General features: G+C 48.6%; 1 protein-coding gene across 2 annotated transcripts in view; it reads right to left on the bottom strand.

Annotated features, from left to right (window-relative positions):
• Positions 1–14,433, bottom strand: part of C8H1orf21 (chromosome 8 C1orf21 homolog) — a 105,590-nt gene extending 91,157 nt beyond the window's left edge. Inside the window, exon 1 of one of the 2 annotated variants that reach the window (XM_032192158.1) lies at positions 14,313–14,433. The gene's annotated coding sequence lies outside the window, so the exon portion shown is untranslated. Of the gene's footprint in view, positions 1–11,741; positions 12,110–14,312 lie in introns of those variants that run through there. The other variant, XM_032192159.1, reaches the window with a different exon arrangement.
• Between the last annotated feature and the right edge of the window lie 2,960 nt (positions 14,434–17,393).

Genomic DNA, 17,393 nt, shown 5'->3' with positions numbered 1-17,393 from the left:
AGAGCGCTCGGCTTTCTGAACAGCCGTGTCAGGAAGCATAGTAACACACACACTGACTGCTGAGCTTTAATTTTCAGGTCAGATAGCCAAAGCCGTGATGCACAGAAAGGAAAAAGTGATGTCCTAACAACCACAGCTTCAAAACCAATCCTGTCCACAGGCAGAAAAATTAGTGGCTGAATGAGAACAGAAAAAGAAAGCCATGCATACTGTTTCTTCCTCTGTTCTGTCCCCCACGCTCTTAAAAATATAGGATACACTGCACAAAAGTGAACAAGGTTTGACTGTAAACACCTTTTGCCAGTACAACTCGCAAAATTGCCCAAAGGCTTAAGATGCTCAGTTGCTTTAAGTAATAATTGAAGGAGGACGTTGGATTTCGTAGGTGGCTCCAAGACCTTTGCCAGATTTCTTTTCCCACATATACATGCAAAGAGGGAAACGGATGGATCATTCTGGAGATGAGTCACTACTGAAACAACCGAATAAACTCTCATCAAATGCTGTGGGGTTTGTGTTGAACATTCTGCAGCTCCTTTTTTGGAGCATTTGGCAAGGCTTTGGCAAACACTCCTCCCGCAGAAATCAAGCAGTGAGTTTATCTGTCAGTGAAATAAATCTAGAAGTGCTTAAATATTCATTTCAGCCCCCACTTATCTGTTCATTCTGCCTCGAGTTTGCTCCCCCCCAAAGCTGGCAAAGGAGAAATGAAAGTGGATAGCCACCAAGAGCTGTGCAGCTGCTGACACCAAAAACACAACTCAGACAGGTTTCCAAAAACCCAACCCACACAAGATGCTCAGGCAGATCTGCTGCTGTAGCTACTTCACACTTCTTAAGATCACCCAAAGTGCTGCATAACTATACGCAATGCTTGAATGTTTAGATTGGCTTTCACTTCTGAAGCCTTCAGCAGCAACATCTTTTCACTAAAGGCCAATTAACAAATTTGAAGGGGGGAAGAGTGAGTTAAGGGAAAGGGAGTCTTTGGCACACATGGCAAAACAAAAGGAGCCAACAGAGGAACAAACGCAAAGCCTGGATTGCACTGCTTCCATGGTCTGGGTGTGTAGCGCTGCCGTGCTCTATTTGCACTTTATTGATCTGTTTCTCCAAAAATCTTTACTTGTACACCATTCCTTACAGACATATATCACAGTAACCATTGTGATCCAACCCAACTGCACGTACATGGCTAGCTATCGCACAAGATGCAGAGGGCACCAAAGCTGGAACCCCAGGCCGTGGCTCCGCCGGCCGCCACCATTGACCTCCGGGAAGCCTGGGGACGCTGGCTGTTTGTCTGGGCAGCGGGCCGGTTCCGCAGCCTGTCCTTCTGCATTGTCGTGCCTCCTGCTGGGTATTTAAAAGCTACAATAAACGAAGTTACGCGTGTTGTAAATACACTTCCAGTTACCACATATACCTTATGCAGGGACACGTGCCTTTCCTTAGCGTTATTTTTCAGAAGTGCACGCATTTATATTATCACTGCTTTCATGCCTGCACAGAGTATGGAATTTCTTTTGCGTCAGCGGATACCATGACTAAGTAAAGTAAGAGAGAAATTGGTATTGCAGCAATCGATGCTTTGTGCAAGTCTTCTTACCCGCACAGTCCCGCGGCACCGGGTGAGCAGTGAGATGGCTGGAAGCCGCAGATGGGAGCCTGCAGCCACCAGCCTGCATCTACTAAGTGGTGCACAACAGATGGCCCTCCACTGCTGCCTTCTATACCCAGTCAAATACCATGGTGTATCACTACCAAACAATATGGGATAGTTTCTGAGATGCAAAAAATATATATGTGTCCACACACAGACACACACATACAGAAAATGAGTGTTATCAATTCACTTAAGAACAATTCTTGTAAGAAGAACCTTTATTATAGTTATTTTCTTAAATGTTTGCATTTGTCTTTTGTTCTGTATTTTTGCTCATATCCACCCTGAATTAATAAAAAGACATTTACTTAGCTTACAAAGCATTAACTCACTAAAAAAAAAAAAAGTTGATGTGAACTTGCTTGAAAAACAGAAAAACACAGAGAAGAAACAGCACAGCCCTAATGCTGTTCAACCACGCACCCAATACAAAGGCACAACCCCAAATCTGCAAATCCTACGTACATTTTTGTCATATAAACTGAAATAAAACCTCAGCCAGGCCTAGTAGCAATTACAGCTTATGAGGAGACACCGAAAGATGAAATGCAGTAACCGCCTGTGGTGCCCTTACTCATCTGCAGAACAGAGGCATTTCAGCTGGCTGGGCATTACAAACTTGGGTGCTTGAAGTGCTGCTGGCTGATCACTTCTGTCCCTGCATGCTGTCCTCAGCTAAGGGAAAAGAGTCTGATGGAGAACTGAAGAATACGGTGCAAGTTTATGGTAAAAGTTTAAATGCAGAAAAAAAGACACAACAACTATATCCTGATTTCATAAGGTAGGGAGGCAGAAAACTTGGGGAAAAGTGTTTTATGAAGACTTCTGGGGGAGGAAGTGCAATCTTAAACAAAAATGACCAACTCCACAGGCTCATTTTTCTTCTGGCTTAAGAGAATCTAAAAATAAGTTTGTTACCAAAATAAACCATTGAGTGTATAAACACAAGAAAGAGCTTTTACACAAGCATGCATTCATATGCCACAGTCACTGAACAACATGCAGGGAGTCAGAGCACTCTCACCGTGCTCAAAATTCACCCTTTAAATTGGACATTCAACTCCTTATCGGATGATAATCCATCATCCCTTTGGAGAATGAAGACATGCAAGCACTTCTTTTAGTACCCATCCGAGAGGAAGACTAGAAAACCCTGTAAAAAATGAGAGACAAGTAACACCCCCTCCACACCCCACAACACAACTGAGCAGTTTCTTCTGGTTACGGACAGGGGAAATACCCTGCAATTTCTCTGAGCTTTTACTCCTCAACCACCCTGTGCTCTGTACAGGTAGTTTGCATTTTTATATTATCTCACATACATGAAACCAAAGTACAAGCAGAACAGCACAGGCAAAAGAAGGCTTCACCTTTCCAGACCTCTGGTCTTACCTGTGCCACATAAATAAACCTTTTTTTTTTTTTTTTTTTTTTTTAAAAAAAAAAAAAAAAAGTTAACAGCAACCTTTCACTATGATCCTGAGCTTTCCAGAATCATTGTTCTCCCATAAGCTCAGCTGGGGACATATGGAAACAGATATGCAGCAGGAGGTGATCGCCCATGACCCAGCTTCAGGACGTGACACCACTGCCCTTGGCTGCAGCCCACCACCTGGGAACAGCCTCTGTCCTCGTCGTTTTGGCAGGCTCGTTTCTTGCATTGCCACTTTGACAAGGAGAAGTAACGTGAAAGCCAGCATCCTGCCATCACAACCTACCAAAAACTCTTCTGGTTCTGAGCCTCTCACTCAGAAAAGTTTTATTCACACTACACACTGTATAAAGAACAGAAAAGGAAGCCTTTTATCATCTTCTCCTTTCCACATTTCCAGCCTTGTGCCATCAGCTGTTTAGCTCTTCACATTTCATCTCCAGATGTCCACCTTGTCACCTCCTTCTTTAACATGGTTATGCACAATTGCAGAGTTCCCCCTCTCCACACCATTTCTCTGCTCATTGATACTGACTCCTGATGATGACAACCCAGAAACAACAGGCCCAAGCTCTGCTCCTACCCCAAAAATGAAGATCAACCAACCTTTCAGATGTCCTTTCACATGCCTGCAGTTATGGCTTTCATAGTAGTAGCAACAAAAACAAAACAAAACAAAAAAAAACACCAAAAATCCTTCTTCTAAAGCACTTAACAGTATTAAAAACTATTGTATCTCTAACTGCTCAGAAGCTAAATCCCATACTTACTAAGCTCAGTAGTAAAATTCTCCGTGACTTCAGCAGCACCGGGTTTTGGCTCCAGGGTACTGAATGCAAGCAAACAAAAGGCCTAAACCTAATCTGCATTGATATTTACATAATTTCACTATATGTAAACAAATCAATCTAGCCACAATATTTGATTGTACTCCTGTCTTCCATGACCAATGAGTCAGATTTTCTCGGTTACAGTTAGCAGCAGCATTAACCCTCCCAGCACTGCCTTTGCCCTGCAGAGCACAGCTCCAGGAGCCCCCAGGAAACAGCAGCAGCTACCCCAGCCCCGGGGCAGCGTCAGGAGCATCAACGTTGGTCACAGCAGGAACAGAAAATGCTCTTCATAACTGGATTTAGGAATAGTATTTGGAAAGCAAATCTGTTAGGAGAACTGAATTAAGATACTGAGGTTCAAGCTCATCATGGGATCTAGAAATATAATCCACAGCTCACTCCATTTAGAAAAAGAAATGTCTTCACACTAGGCAAAGGGACCTGTTTTTGTTCTTCTGACATCCTCAAGGCACAAACCAGGGCAGAGTCCTACCATGCTGGGCACCACGCAGGCACCCAGAGGGCCCCGAGCACAGCAGCTCTGGCAAAGTTCCTCAGCTCCCAGCCTGCAGCACCACTTGCTGCCACACCACCCCTCCGGCTGTGTCTGTAAGCGTGCCCATTTCTGCCTCCTTACTGCATACTTTTAAACTGATTTTCTGGTGCGTGCTTGTTCTCCTTTATATTTCTTCCCAACATTCTCTAACACTTTCTTTGCGGGCACTCATTTCATCCAAGCCTTTCTGGAACAGATCTGTGACCAAGTAGCAAATGGGATAAAACCCAGGCGAATCGTTAAAGGCAGCTGCACGCAGCACCAGGGGGGTGACATTGCCAGGTAAGTACACCAAAAACAGCACTCTAATTTTAACCAGTATTAAACTTTGTCCCAGAGTATCTCCGGTGACCAGCCAAACCTACCAGACATGCTGGCTGATCCCTGGGAGGCAATGAGGAGACAGAGGCGGATAATCCAGCCCACAACCCCTAGCGCCAGGAGGCACACGCTACCTCACGGGCAAAAGTAACCCCTGCCTCCTGTTTTACATCTCCTCCTCGGCATTCAAATGGAGTTACAAAACCAGTCAGGCAGTCTGATGCTACAGCAGGGTGCTGGTGGCTCCTTGGATCTGAGGCCAGGCTGGCGTTCCCACAGGCAGCGTGCCTCAGCTCACCCAGCGTTCTCCGATACCCACGCTGCTCTGGCGGTCCTGGCACAGAGCAGCACACCATGAAGCTCACAGGTGACTTTTTCATACCCAGGCACCCTCAGCATTGTCAGAGCAAAGAGAAGATGCCTGGGAAAGCACAGAGGTCACTGATCTGCTCGTTGCTGTTGACTGCCAGCTTCTCTGACACTGCAATTCACCTGGTAGGAACCATTAAAGGAAAAACAAAGAGTCTTCAGGGCCACCTCCTTCCTTACATGTGTCTTTATTCCTCAGGATATTCAGAGTCACAACCAAGATCAAAAGCAGAACTCATCTCACACACTCAGAAAACCTGCAGCAGATATGGTCTTGGATAGCTTCCTCGGCACGGCTAATCCGCCCGTGACCTTCAGCCCTAGCCCTGCCACACAAAAAACGTACCGCCTCCTTGCGAAAGGTCACGTCTCGGAAAGTGGGCAACACTGACCACCACTGGCACCACTCAAACGCGCCTTTTCCAAGCACACGCTGAAAGCAAGAAAAACCAACAAGAGATTTGTTTCAGGAAAAAAATACAAGAACACAACAGTTATTCCAGCCTTTGCCTTCCTCTAAAAGAAAAGGGCTGCAATGGCAAGAAACAGCAAGTGGGTTCTTTATGTGCTTTCCCCAGGGTGGAAGTAAGAGGATGAGATGTGCCCATTATGATGCTGTCCTCCAGCACAATCCTTACCCTTGATATGCACAGTATCGCCCCTATACCCAACACCAGGTGCTGTATTTCACAGCCAGGCGTAAGGACTGGCAGTGTTGTACCTGTCTTTGGAGGGGGAAGGCAGGAGGAGAAAGATAGCAATACAACTAACTGCCTCACTCCAACTAATCATCAGATAACACCAGGAGCTAAGAAATTCCTCCTCCTTTAGGTTGGCTACTGCAAGCCAACATAAAACCCCAAAAAACACGAGCCCTCAAACTGCAGCACGTAGTGAACGTCCTCAGCAAGCTCCACCTTCTGCTTTGCGTCTCCCCCGGTGCCCTGCTGCTGCCCAACCTGTTCTGCCTACAAAGGAAGGGCCTGGCTGGGTCTGGACGCGCTTCCCACCCAGCAGCAAGGGCACTCTGTGATGATCTGGCCACGTTTGCTCTTGCTTCAACCTCGGCACCCACGGCATGGGAGGGAAGGGAGCTGGGAAGGCCGCGATGGGCAGAGACCGGGTGCGCAGCCTTACCCAGCTTTGGGAGCTGAATCAGCACCGGGCGGGCAGCTGCTTAGTGCTGACACAGACTGCAATAAATCGCCACCTTTCTGGAGCAACAAGGAAGCTGCAGGGCTGACTGAGTCATCCTCCAGCCTGACGCCGCTCCAGGAGCGGAGCCGCGGCCGTCCCCCTGCTCTGGGCTGTGCCTTTGGCCCGAAAATAGCTTTCAAGCCAGTCCTGCAGTCATCACTCCAAGCTGAAATGCTTTATTTACACTCAGTCAGAATTACTGTATGTTTTTGACACTGCTGAGAGTCAGCCGGTGCTTAAATCATTTGGTTAACAAAGGAGGCCGTTTAACTACAAGAGTTACGCTAAGTATGCAATGCTTTCTGACCCACATAGAAGCTAATAATTTGCATTTTATGGAGCCACTTTGCATAGCCAACCAATCCTAATGGCCAAAACAGGCTGTACGAAAACTAATAACTGAAAAGAAGCCGTCAGCACTCTTGTGCCACAGGTGACTCGCAAACCTCGTTACATTGCAGCATTAAGCTCCTAACAACTTTCTGGGAAGCCGTTCACCTCACAAGGTTCTCTTAAGGCACTGGCTCACAGCAGAAGCATGGCAAGAAGCACAGGCCAACACCATCACCGGGACATTGGCCTGATCCCTGGGCTCCAGGCAGAGAAGGGACTGCGGTGCCACCAACGCCACAGAGCGGGACACGGCGCGCAGCCCTCCCTGCAGCCAGCCGCTCAAATGGTTCCTGCCCCAGACTGCTCCCTCAGGCCAAACCAAGCCCGCCCCAGTCCCCGCTCACCTGCTAGGAAGCTCTGACTTGTTTGCTCTCTATCCATTCTTCTTTAAGCTCTTTCCCTGATAGCACCCAGCCATCTCTTGCGGAAGAAAAAAGGCTCAGAGACTAGCACAGAAACATAAATGCAAATAAAAACTCCACCACGAAGCTTGGGATTTTAGAAGTCTTAGAGAAATTACATCCTCCAAATCCCATCGCAACTCAGTGAAGCATCAAGCACGTAATTTTCCATTATGCTGGTAAAGATGCCCAACTAAATGCACAATGAAACACTGCTCGACAAGGCCGAGCATTTGTTGTTCTCCTAAATGCTGTTACTAAGTCTGAGGCCTCTTATTCCTTTTTTTTTTTTTTTTTCCTCTCTTTAGGAAACACTCTCACTCTTGCCAAAACATCAGAGATGCAGAACGCTAGCCATAGGAAAATCCACCTCAGAGTCAGCTCCTGTCGTTGGGGGAGAACAACAAACAAACCCCATGCTCTCAGCTGACAGCCATCAGGATGTGTCCATTAGGGTTGCGCCACTCCTCTCCGCTCTGTCAGGCTGACGGAGTCTGGCTGTTTGTGCTGGGGACGCCAGCCGCTGCTGACGTCCTTGCTCAGGGCTGTGCCGTGGTCCCCGGTACACAATCTGCTCCACAACACGCAGACAGGCTGCTGCCATTTCAAAAAGCCTTCCTGGCAGATTTCTGCCAACTGAAACAGCAAGATTTGGGGCAGCCAGGGGCTAATTTATCTCTATATGAACGCCTGCAGGCATAATTCTCACAGCTCTTCCAAAGAAATGATTTTCATTGTGAGGGCAAAGGAAGACTACCCCCTCAACCCAGTTTGTTTGGATTTTAATTAGCATCCACCACTACAGCATTTGAGACAAAAGAAATAAATTCTTCCTCTCCCACAAGCATCAGGGAAGTTTCAACCTCAAAGATACTCATATGATGCAACCAAAGTAGAAAGGTTACGTGTTTTTTGTTTGTTTGTTTTGTTTGTCTGTTTGTTTAAACAGAGAAAACCCGACAGAAATTATTTCAGAAGCTTGTTCACTGGGAAGTTTTGATTTTCGTTTGGGTAGTACAGGCCAGCCACTTTTAAATGATAGGGCACCATACCTGACAACTAGGGAGTAATTAAAAACATTTATCATAAGGAAAAACTATCTTCATAAGAACCCTGAATGGAAAAAATAACAGAGACAACATTAGACCGGCTGCCTTTTCTTTCACCCCCGAAATACTCATACCAGTTGCTCCTCTGTGCGTTTCTGCAGTAGGTGGAGGGGAGAGCAGCCATATCTGCTCCCCTGGCTTATTCAGCGGCTCCAGTTCTGCTATTTCAGATTTGCGCAAAAATAAAAGCTCAGGAGAGAAAGCTGAGCCTCCGGGCATCCACCAGACCACAGCTGCCACGTGCATACATAACGAGCGCAACTGCCCTGGAAGGCAAAGAGCAGCCCCCCGTCCGTCAGCATCACAAGCGCACCTTCAAGCACCACTCGCACCGGCTCCAGCGGGCACACAGCCGCTGCAGGCAGCTTCACCACACACATCCAGCCCCACAGAGAGACCCTCACCATGCTGACTGTGTGTCAGCTGCCTCCACACAACGGCGTGGCTGAGATGAGGAGGCCCGTTGGCAAAATGAAGCAGCAGGGCCCAAGCTGGGTATCGCCGGAAGAGGGAAACATCTTAGTCATCCCTCAAAGTGAAAGATGAAATGGGCTTACAGCCCACTCCCAGCCTTAAAAAGGCAGCCTTGGCTTGCTTTTACCAAGCGGTTCTTTCCTCTGACTGCTCCAAGTAAAGATGTGCAAATACTTAGAACTTTATTTAACCGTTCAGAGAAACGTACTGGGCAAATGTACTGTACTCCACATAGGCCACTTCAGCCCCTTTTCCCCAGGATCTGGGCATCAACACCAGCATGCCATCGAGAAACCTGCCAAGGTCACGGGAAGTGCTGCGCCACCGTAAGAAAGGCAAGAATAATAACTTGCTCCCAGCTCTGCCTTCCTGCTAAAACAATCTGCCCACCCAACATCCTGAACTGCACAGGCTCCACAGATCTAATTAGCCATGAGTCGAAAACATAGAGATCTGTTTGTCAAATATGCATAATTACATTAAAGTTGTCGTGCTTTTATTAATAAAAACTTGGAAAGAGATGAGATACAAATACAAAGGAGAAAAGTTTAAAAAGTAAGTGCCTCCCCTTCACCGAATAAAAAGCTGTCTTTGTGCGGACAATGCACATATTGGGCAACTTGGATACATTTTTCCTTGTTTGTTATAAAAGCACACGATGACCAAGGTCCTTTTATGTTCTGACGTATGACTGGGTTCCAGCTAAATATCGTTTCACGGAGTCCAAGGGGTGAGGCGATGGTATTTATAGACATGCTCAGAGCTAGAATTTTGGTTAGCGGCAACATAGCTATGGCCCTAACCACCCAACACACCCTGCTGGGAAAATGCCCACCTGTATATATAGATCCTGCCACGCTCTTCCTATTAAACATGCATTTCAAGCAAACTTGCTTTTTACTCATCGGTTTTGGAAAAAGATCACATCTACAGCTTCCTCTTAAAGATACAGAGATAGAAGAAAAACAGAGGCCACTTTAAGAGCTCAACTAGTTTAGAAGAGCCCTGTCCAGAGGCTGTCCAATATTCCAGTGAAGCCGTTTGGCACTGGCATCTCTTCACTCCACAGCTACCTCCCTTAGAGGCACGCTACGGCAGACAGCCATGCAGGCGATGCTGCTGGATTAATGCTCTCTTGTGGAGATCTTAACCATGTGCATGCCCAGTTGTTTCATAGAGCATCACTATGTAAGAGTCTCTATTTTTAAAACAAACAGAAAGTGTTTGTCAGGTCACTCTCTACTATTATCCCATCCGTAAACCAGTAAACTGAAATGCCACCCACTTCAATCCTAAATTCACCGGCTTGAGGGTGCAACAGCAGTATAAAGTGACAAGACAAACACTTTCTGTTTGGTTTAAAAAGTGGAAGTTTGACCCACTTTCAACAACAGGATCTCAGGAACTGCCAGAATAATAAAATACAAATGAACGAACCGCTGGAGGGCCTCTTATAATAAACCAAACCTAACTGCCATTACCACTATAACCCACGCAGACGCCTGGACCACCACGACAAAAGCAGTTACCATAGGTTGGTTCACAGTCCAAAGACCCCACTTGCCTGCTACACACAGAAATTGGGGATTTAAAAGGCAACTTCTTAACACCCACCCATTCCCTAAGTGGTCTGGGATGGTGTGGTGAAAGCTAACCAGAAGACCAATGTAGGGAGCCAGTCCTTGGTTTTGCTGTGTGATGCCACACTTCTTGGAAGCCCTATTTCTTAACTTCAAGCTCTTTACTACTATTTTTCAGTGCTGCTTCCCTCATCCTTCCACATCCCCTAAACTGCTGCACCAAATACCTTGCACAGATTTACTTTGGCAGGAACTTCAAACAACACTGCTGAAGTCACTGCTTGGCATACAGCAACTCTTTTGTAGTCTGCATGGGTCTGAACCGAGACTTACTGAAATCTATGTACAGGATGTATAGCTACAGAAATCTCATTACTTCTTGGGTTTTAACTTTTTTTTTTTTTTTTTTTTTTGCATACAGTCACCTAAATGTGACAGCTGCAATGGTACATAACTAGGAAAGGTGACTGAAAGTGTTGCTGGGAGCATACCTTACTGCAAACATATGGCAGTTATCTTTGCATACATTCTAAGGCTTGTCAACATCTCCAAACATAGCATTTTCCATGTAAAAATCTAAAAAGGAAGATAATCTCCCCAAACACAGGTGAAAATCACAAGACAGGTGCTTCAAATGGCAGGCCGTAAAACAAACAAACAAAAAGATTTTAAATACTTTTTGGAGTACGCAGCTGCACTGTAAGTTCACCAACACTGAACACTAATGCTGTGAACACTAACGGGTTTTCAAAACACACTCAACAATTCCGGAGAAGCCCGTCCATCAGCAGCTCTTACACACAACTGGAACTGCCAGCCCAAAGTCCTCGCAGAGCGGGGACTGCTGGAAGACTGCACCAGGACAGCGACAGCACTGCAGCTAGGCAGCCCCATCAGAGGACAGACGCTGAGCTAGACAGAGCTCTGGTCTCCCCAAGAGCAACTGATCTCGTTCAGCTCACAAAGCTAAAGAAGACACTGACCTGTCAATAAACTGGAGGTGAAGTAGACTAGTACCAGTAGAAGACATGGTCTTAAAGTTACTGACTGCTCATCCCATTACACACCGCCTCTTCTCTGAGCATCTTGCAATAATACGGCCTGAACAGTATTTCCAATTGCCAAAAGTACCTTTTTAGATTCCAGTACACCCAAAATGTGCTTGCATACATTTAGTTGCATGTATTTTATATAGCGCAAGGATAAGCCAGTAGCATAGCAATATCTGTTTGCAAGTGCCTATGAAATCCCTTTGCAATTAGATGCCTGCTTAAACAGAGGCAACAAGGAAATAAGTAACAACAATTAAGAACAAAAAAAACTTTCCAGAATATTTTTTGAATGATTATAAAGTGCTGTTCTATCATCTTCTGCAGAAAGATGGAGGAGAAACATTAAGGTCTTCCTTACCTTTCCCTGAACAAGAGACAGATTGGAAGGGCTCAAGTTCCACATCAATGTAAAAGGACTCCGGCCATCTGCCTGACATGAGTCAGTTATTCCTTCTTGCCCCCAAACGCCTCACGCCGGTGCACACCGTCATACCGGTGGGCATATGTCACACTGCAGTATTTTTGGAGTGAGGTGCACTTCCACGGCACCAGAGCCCACACGAGATGGCTGCGCTATGAGCTGCGACCACAGATAGGTCCCCAGCTAGACCCTGCACAGAGAGACTCGGACAAGCGGTCCTTGCCGTAACACGGATAAATGCCTCCCTCCTCTCCAGCTTCTTCCCCCACATCACAGGCTTCCCTCTCCTGCCTCCCAGCTCTCAGCCCTGCCGGCACGGTCTCACCTTCACTGTGCCGGCATTGCTGATGCCTACGTCACACAGCCCATCCCACCCCAGCCATGCCCCATCGCCTCCTCTCTGAGTAGATTCAGGGAGACGAGCCTTAAAAATCGCTCCTGCCGCAACGCTGCTTCCACGACAACAAGGAGAAACAGCCAACTAATAATGGACTGGTTGAGGGGCTTGCCAGCTTCAGCAAACACGTCTGGAATGACTTTTTTCTTCTAAAGCTTCCAGTTGAGCATTGGTCATCTTGGACGCAACACCTGTGCTGCAACAAGCAGAGCCCACGCAGCACCCCAGGCTGGGCACAAAGACATTTGCTCATCAACTAAATGAGGCTGCAAGCAACTTTGCCCATGCACGCGGGCTGTGCCTAATGCACTGCAGAAGCCCCTGGAATACAGACAATCAATAGTAAGCACATTATAATACTGAGAAGTTTAGCGAGATATATTTACTATGTCAATGTGTCCATCCCTTGAGTTTTGGTCAAATATTTGTAATGCGCTACCTGCAGCGCCTCTCTCAGCTGCTGTCAACCTAACCTATGATGTTATAAATATCATTTGTTTACCTGAAGTTGAATGATCGTTTCAACTTTGTTAATCTGATTGCATAACAACCTACAGCAGCCTTAAGTAACTAGGCAGCAGTCTCCAGATTTGTTGACAACTAACAGATCAGTCATTTCAGCACCCTGTTTTTTGGAAAAAAACAAAAACCAAAGTGAAATAGATAATGCAGAAAGAAGAAAATCCAAGCACCTGGCTACTGCTTTTGGAGCTGGCTACAGCATGAGACGTATCGCAGCATGCAGATGCGGCGTAATAACTTCACACCTGGTCCACGCTGCTAGCACAAGCTAATGTGAAAGGTCTGCAACCAGAACACAACATTGCGCAATTAAAGCGCACTCTGTCACATCTTATTCGCAGCTATCACATAGGCTATTAGGCAAACTACACTGCATGTATACAGCGGATTCCCAAAACAAGCGATCGCATGTGTACAAACAAAGGGCATCATTTCCATGGCGGGTCCCACAAAAGCCTCTCTGCTGCCTAGACGGGAGATCTCCAGTCAGCAGTGCCAAGCTGGCCCTGCCCTCCCTAGACCTTGTACCCCTCTGGAAACACCCACAGACATGGCACCTCCCAAGACAGAGTAACATTTAAAGGTTCTGTAGATGACGGGAAGATTTCTAGTTGCGTTTTATTACATTACCACCAAGCCTTACACAAACCCAGCTGCCCCATTATACAACGCAAGGGCTAACGTAAGGTTAAGGAGCATCAGTGCCACTGTGCTCGGCTTGCACTGAAGGGCACAAACCTCCGGCCCCTGTATGTGGCAGACATTCAGAAACCTGCTGGTTAAACCTGCTGGTTGGCAAGTTCAGAAAGCAACACCCAGCCGCACGGATCGCTCCCAGCAGGCTGAGGCCGGGAGCCTTGCATCAGGAGCCAAGCAAACGGGGCACGGGGATGGCAAAGGCCGGGCGCAAGGGAAAGCGAAGAGGGCAAGGGGCGCGTTTGGGCACCTCACTTCCCACCGGCCCCGAGGAACCAAGAGCCAGCACGAACAAAACCCACCCGCAGGCCTCACCCGCAGGCCCCCTCACCCCGCCGGGCGGCGGCCACCGGCGACCCTGCCCTGCCCCGCGGCCCCCCACGGCCCCGGCCGCCCCAGGGGCACGGGGGGCCGGCAGGGCAGGACCGGGGCGAGCGGGGGGCGAGCGGGGAGTCGCCGCCCCCGGGCTCAGCCGCACCGCCAGCCTGACACCTACCGGGCAGCGGCGGTCGTGCCGCCCGGCTCCGGCCGCCCGGCGCTAGCCCCTTCAAAGAGAACGTGGCGTTTCTTTTTTTTTTTTTTTTTGACACGAAAAACGCGCTGCTCCCCCCGCCGGGAAGCCCTGCGGGCCGAGAGGCTGCAGGGAGGGCCCCGGCCCCGCTCCGTGCCCGGCGCCGCTGCCCGCACAAAGCCCGGCCGCGAATAAAGGCTCGCCCGCAGAGCCTGGGCGGCCGGCCCCCGGCGGAACGAGGCGAGCCGAGGCCGCGCGGCACGGGCACGGACACGGCTCCCGCCCCGGGGGGCGACGCCGGGCCCCGCTCCCGGCAGCCCAGGCCCGGGCCTCCGCCGGGGAAGCGGCGCCCCCCTCCCGCGGCCGCCCCGGGGGCGCTCACCTCAGGCGCCGCTGCCGCCCCGCAGCGGCTCCCCCGCCGTCAGCGGGCGCCGGCCGCGGGCTGGAGAAGGACGGGGAGGCGCGGGGCGAAGAGGGCGGCTCCGGCGAAGCGTGCGAGCGCGAAGGCGGCGGCAGCCGGGCGCGGAGCGGCCTCTCCGGGCAGCCGGGGCGGGCCGAGGCGGGGCCGGGGCGGTGCGGAGCGGAGCGGGGGGCGGATGGAGCCGAGGAGGAGCCGCCCGCCCGCTCCTCCCGCTGCTGGGGCCGGCCCCCGGCCCCCCCGGGTGACGCCGGGCTCCAGGGTCGCCCAGCCCTGCCCCGCCCAGCCCTGCCCTGCGCCGGCCGCTCGCGGTTGCCCTCGAGGCTCCGAGGAGGAGCCGGGGCTGCGGCTCCCTCCTGCCCGGCACCGCCGCCTGTTCCCCCCCACCCCGCGAGGCTGCGTTGCGGGCGAGCCGCGGGGCTGGCGGCAGCCTCCCACCGGCACCGTCCTGCGTTGGGGGCCCCGCGGGGCTCTGGCGGAGGCGGCGACCCGCACCTCGGGACTGGCTGGCCGCCGCCGGGCCCGCCGACATTAAGGGCAGAGGGGTAGCGGGGTGCGAGGCCTCCCGCGGCCGCACCGCCTCCTGCAGCGCCTCACGTGCCCCCGAATGCGAAGTGTGGATTTGTCGCGCCTCGGCGAAAATCCCTGACTCGGAGTTGCCCCAACTCTGCTGGGCTGAGGGAGGCAGATGCGGTGGCGTAACCTGTCCTCCCAGTTCCGCTGGTAAGCTCCCAGCAGAGCGGCAGTGCCTGAATGTGCTGAGTAGGGTCGGACCGGGCCCTGACTCACACAGGGGCGGTTTGCTGCACGGGCTGGGGCTCAGCGCTTCGTGCTTTTAAAAGTAATGAGAATTTGTGCGTGGGCCGTCGCTACAGAAGTGCTGAACCGGCGGTGACCTGGCCTCACCTTCTGCCCTGGCAGGGGGGAGCTGGAGGGCTGATGGCCGTCTCTGTCTCTCTGATGTTGGGTAAGGACACACCAGGGCCACGTAAATATGCAGAAATACGTCCCCTTTTCTGCTTAAATAGAGGCAACTGGGCTAGACTGGGCAAAGATTTCTCAGTAAGGCTGAACCCTGGGAATCTTTTCCCACCCCTCTAAGCTCAAGTCCTTTTGGCTTTAAGTTTAAACCCCATTCCCTTCTGTGACTATCCCCGCCATTCTTTCTTCCTTATTTTGTAGGATTAACGATAACATTAGCTAAATATCTCATTACACTTTCTCTACTTCACGCTATGGCTTTGAGACATTTCTGCGTAGCTTCCTGCCTCCAAAGATCTCACAGATAAATCACCTGGTGATGGGTATTACTGACATTGCGTACGAGTACGGGTTTGTTTGCAGAAGTAGCCTAACCCGAAGGCTTATGAATGCTGCACAGACTCGTCTGCTCTGTCTTGGCCATATTGTACTTTTGAAACAGATGCATCACACTTAAGGTTCTGAAGATGTTTAAAATAAGAACATGTCCTTAATTAAAGTGAAGAGCCTCATAAGGGCCCATTTAACAGTAGTAAGTTAGTATTAAAAATGCCCACTTTCTAATGCTTTGATTTCAAACACAAATAATCAGACAGGGTAATGTAAAGTACTTGTGTCATTTTTATAGTCATTTTGAAAATCCTTTAAAAATTTTCCCTACTAGCCAGTTTGTTCTGTTCCATTGACTGTTACAAATACAATTACAGTTATTATCTACTTTCTGCTTTTTAATTACTACACTGAAATCTTGTTTGCACACCGGGGGTGGCAGTCATGCAGTGATAGGACTTTATCAGGTCAAGCTGTCGTTACATGCTCTCTGATTCTATGTGCAGTATTTGTGTGAGCAGTTCAATACTTGGTGTCTGTGAGCGAAAGGGCAGGGATTTGTTTCATTCTCACTCCTTGACCTAAAAGTCTTGTGACAGAGAAGAAACCTCTGTGGATGGACTTCTCAGCATGCTCTGGAGAACTTCCCAGCACCCAGAGCATCTCAGGGTAGAAGTCTAAGTGTGTTGGGGTGAGAATACACCAGACATCTAGATAGGGTAAGAGATGCCGAAACAGATTCCTCTGCCTTTGGTGTCCTTCTCCTGCTCAGCAATGGGGCAGCAGAGTGGTTCTCTACCTTATTGTGATTTTTTTTCCCCTGAAATTCAATCCTTTTTAGCTTTATTGCAGCATGTGCTCAAAATTTCACAGGCAAAACCTTTTTTGTATCCACAGAAGCAGTCTGTGGGTATGGAGGCATAGTTTTTCATGAAAAGGACTGTTGACTGAAAAAATGGAGGCTGGGGTGAGGCTTGTGTAGCTTTTTCAGGTTGTTTTTTTTGCCAACAAGTGCTACCATGTGAACTAGAAAGACTTTAGTAAGCATACTTTTTCTTATCATTTACAGTTTTAGCATCTTCCAGTAAACCAGGCAGAGATGTTTATATCTAAGGACATTTCTCTTTCACCATTATGAAAATGTTAAGATAAATAACAGTTTGTTTGCCAAATCATTGGCAAGATCCCATTTGCAGTCACTGCTACCTTCCTCTTTCTAGCAATCTAATTATTTTTCTCAGAATTGGAAATCACTAGGAGAAAGGTGGACATAAACAACATCAAGAGATTCCAGAAGAGGGAATATTTTCAACTCTAGGTTGACAAGTTTGAAGTTGGCCAACTGAGCTTTTTACCCTGTTTGCTACAGAGTGCCTGATAGTGTTTCCTAAGACACATGGATCTTTCACAGTGAAAAATACATGATTGCTATGCTGCTGTAACTGTGATTCCAATAAAAATAACCAAAAAAGAGCAGCATAAAGCAAACATATTTTGTTTAGCTTCCATGAACAAACGTCTCTGATGTTTTCCTTGTGATGCATGCTGCTAGTTAACGTTCATAATGGAATTACTTACATGTATATATACTTCCCCATGCACAAATTTGTCGATCAACTCTTTGTATACTGCTGTAGTATAGTCAACGTTACTTCTAAAAGAAGAAAATACTTATTTCCCTGTTTTCTCATGCTTGATTTACTCATTTTTTGAGACAGCATACTGGGCAGTTGT

The sequence above is a fragment of the Aythya fuligula genome, chromosome 8, assembly GCF_009819795.1.
Source record: "Aythya fuligula isolate bAytFul2 chromosome 8, bAytFul2.pri, whole genome shotgun sequence".
Classification (NCBI taxonomy): Eukaryota; Metazoa; Chordata; class Aves; order Anseriformes; family Anatidae; genus Aythya; species Aythya fuligula.
Note: the sequence above shows the minus strand (reverse complement) of the source record. Positions and strands in the feature narration are given on the sequence as shown.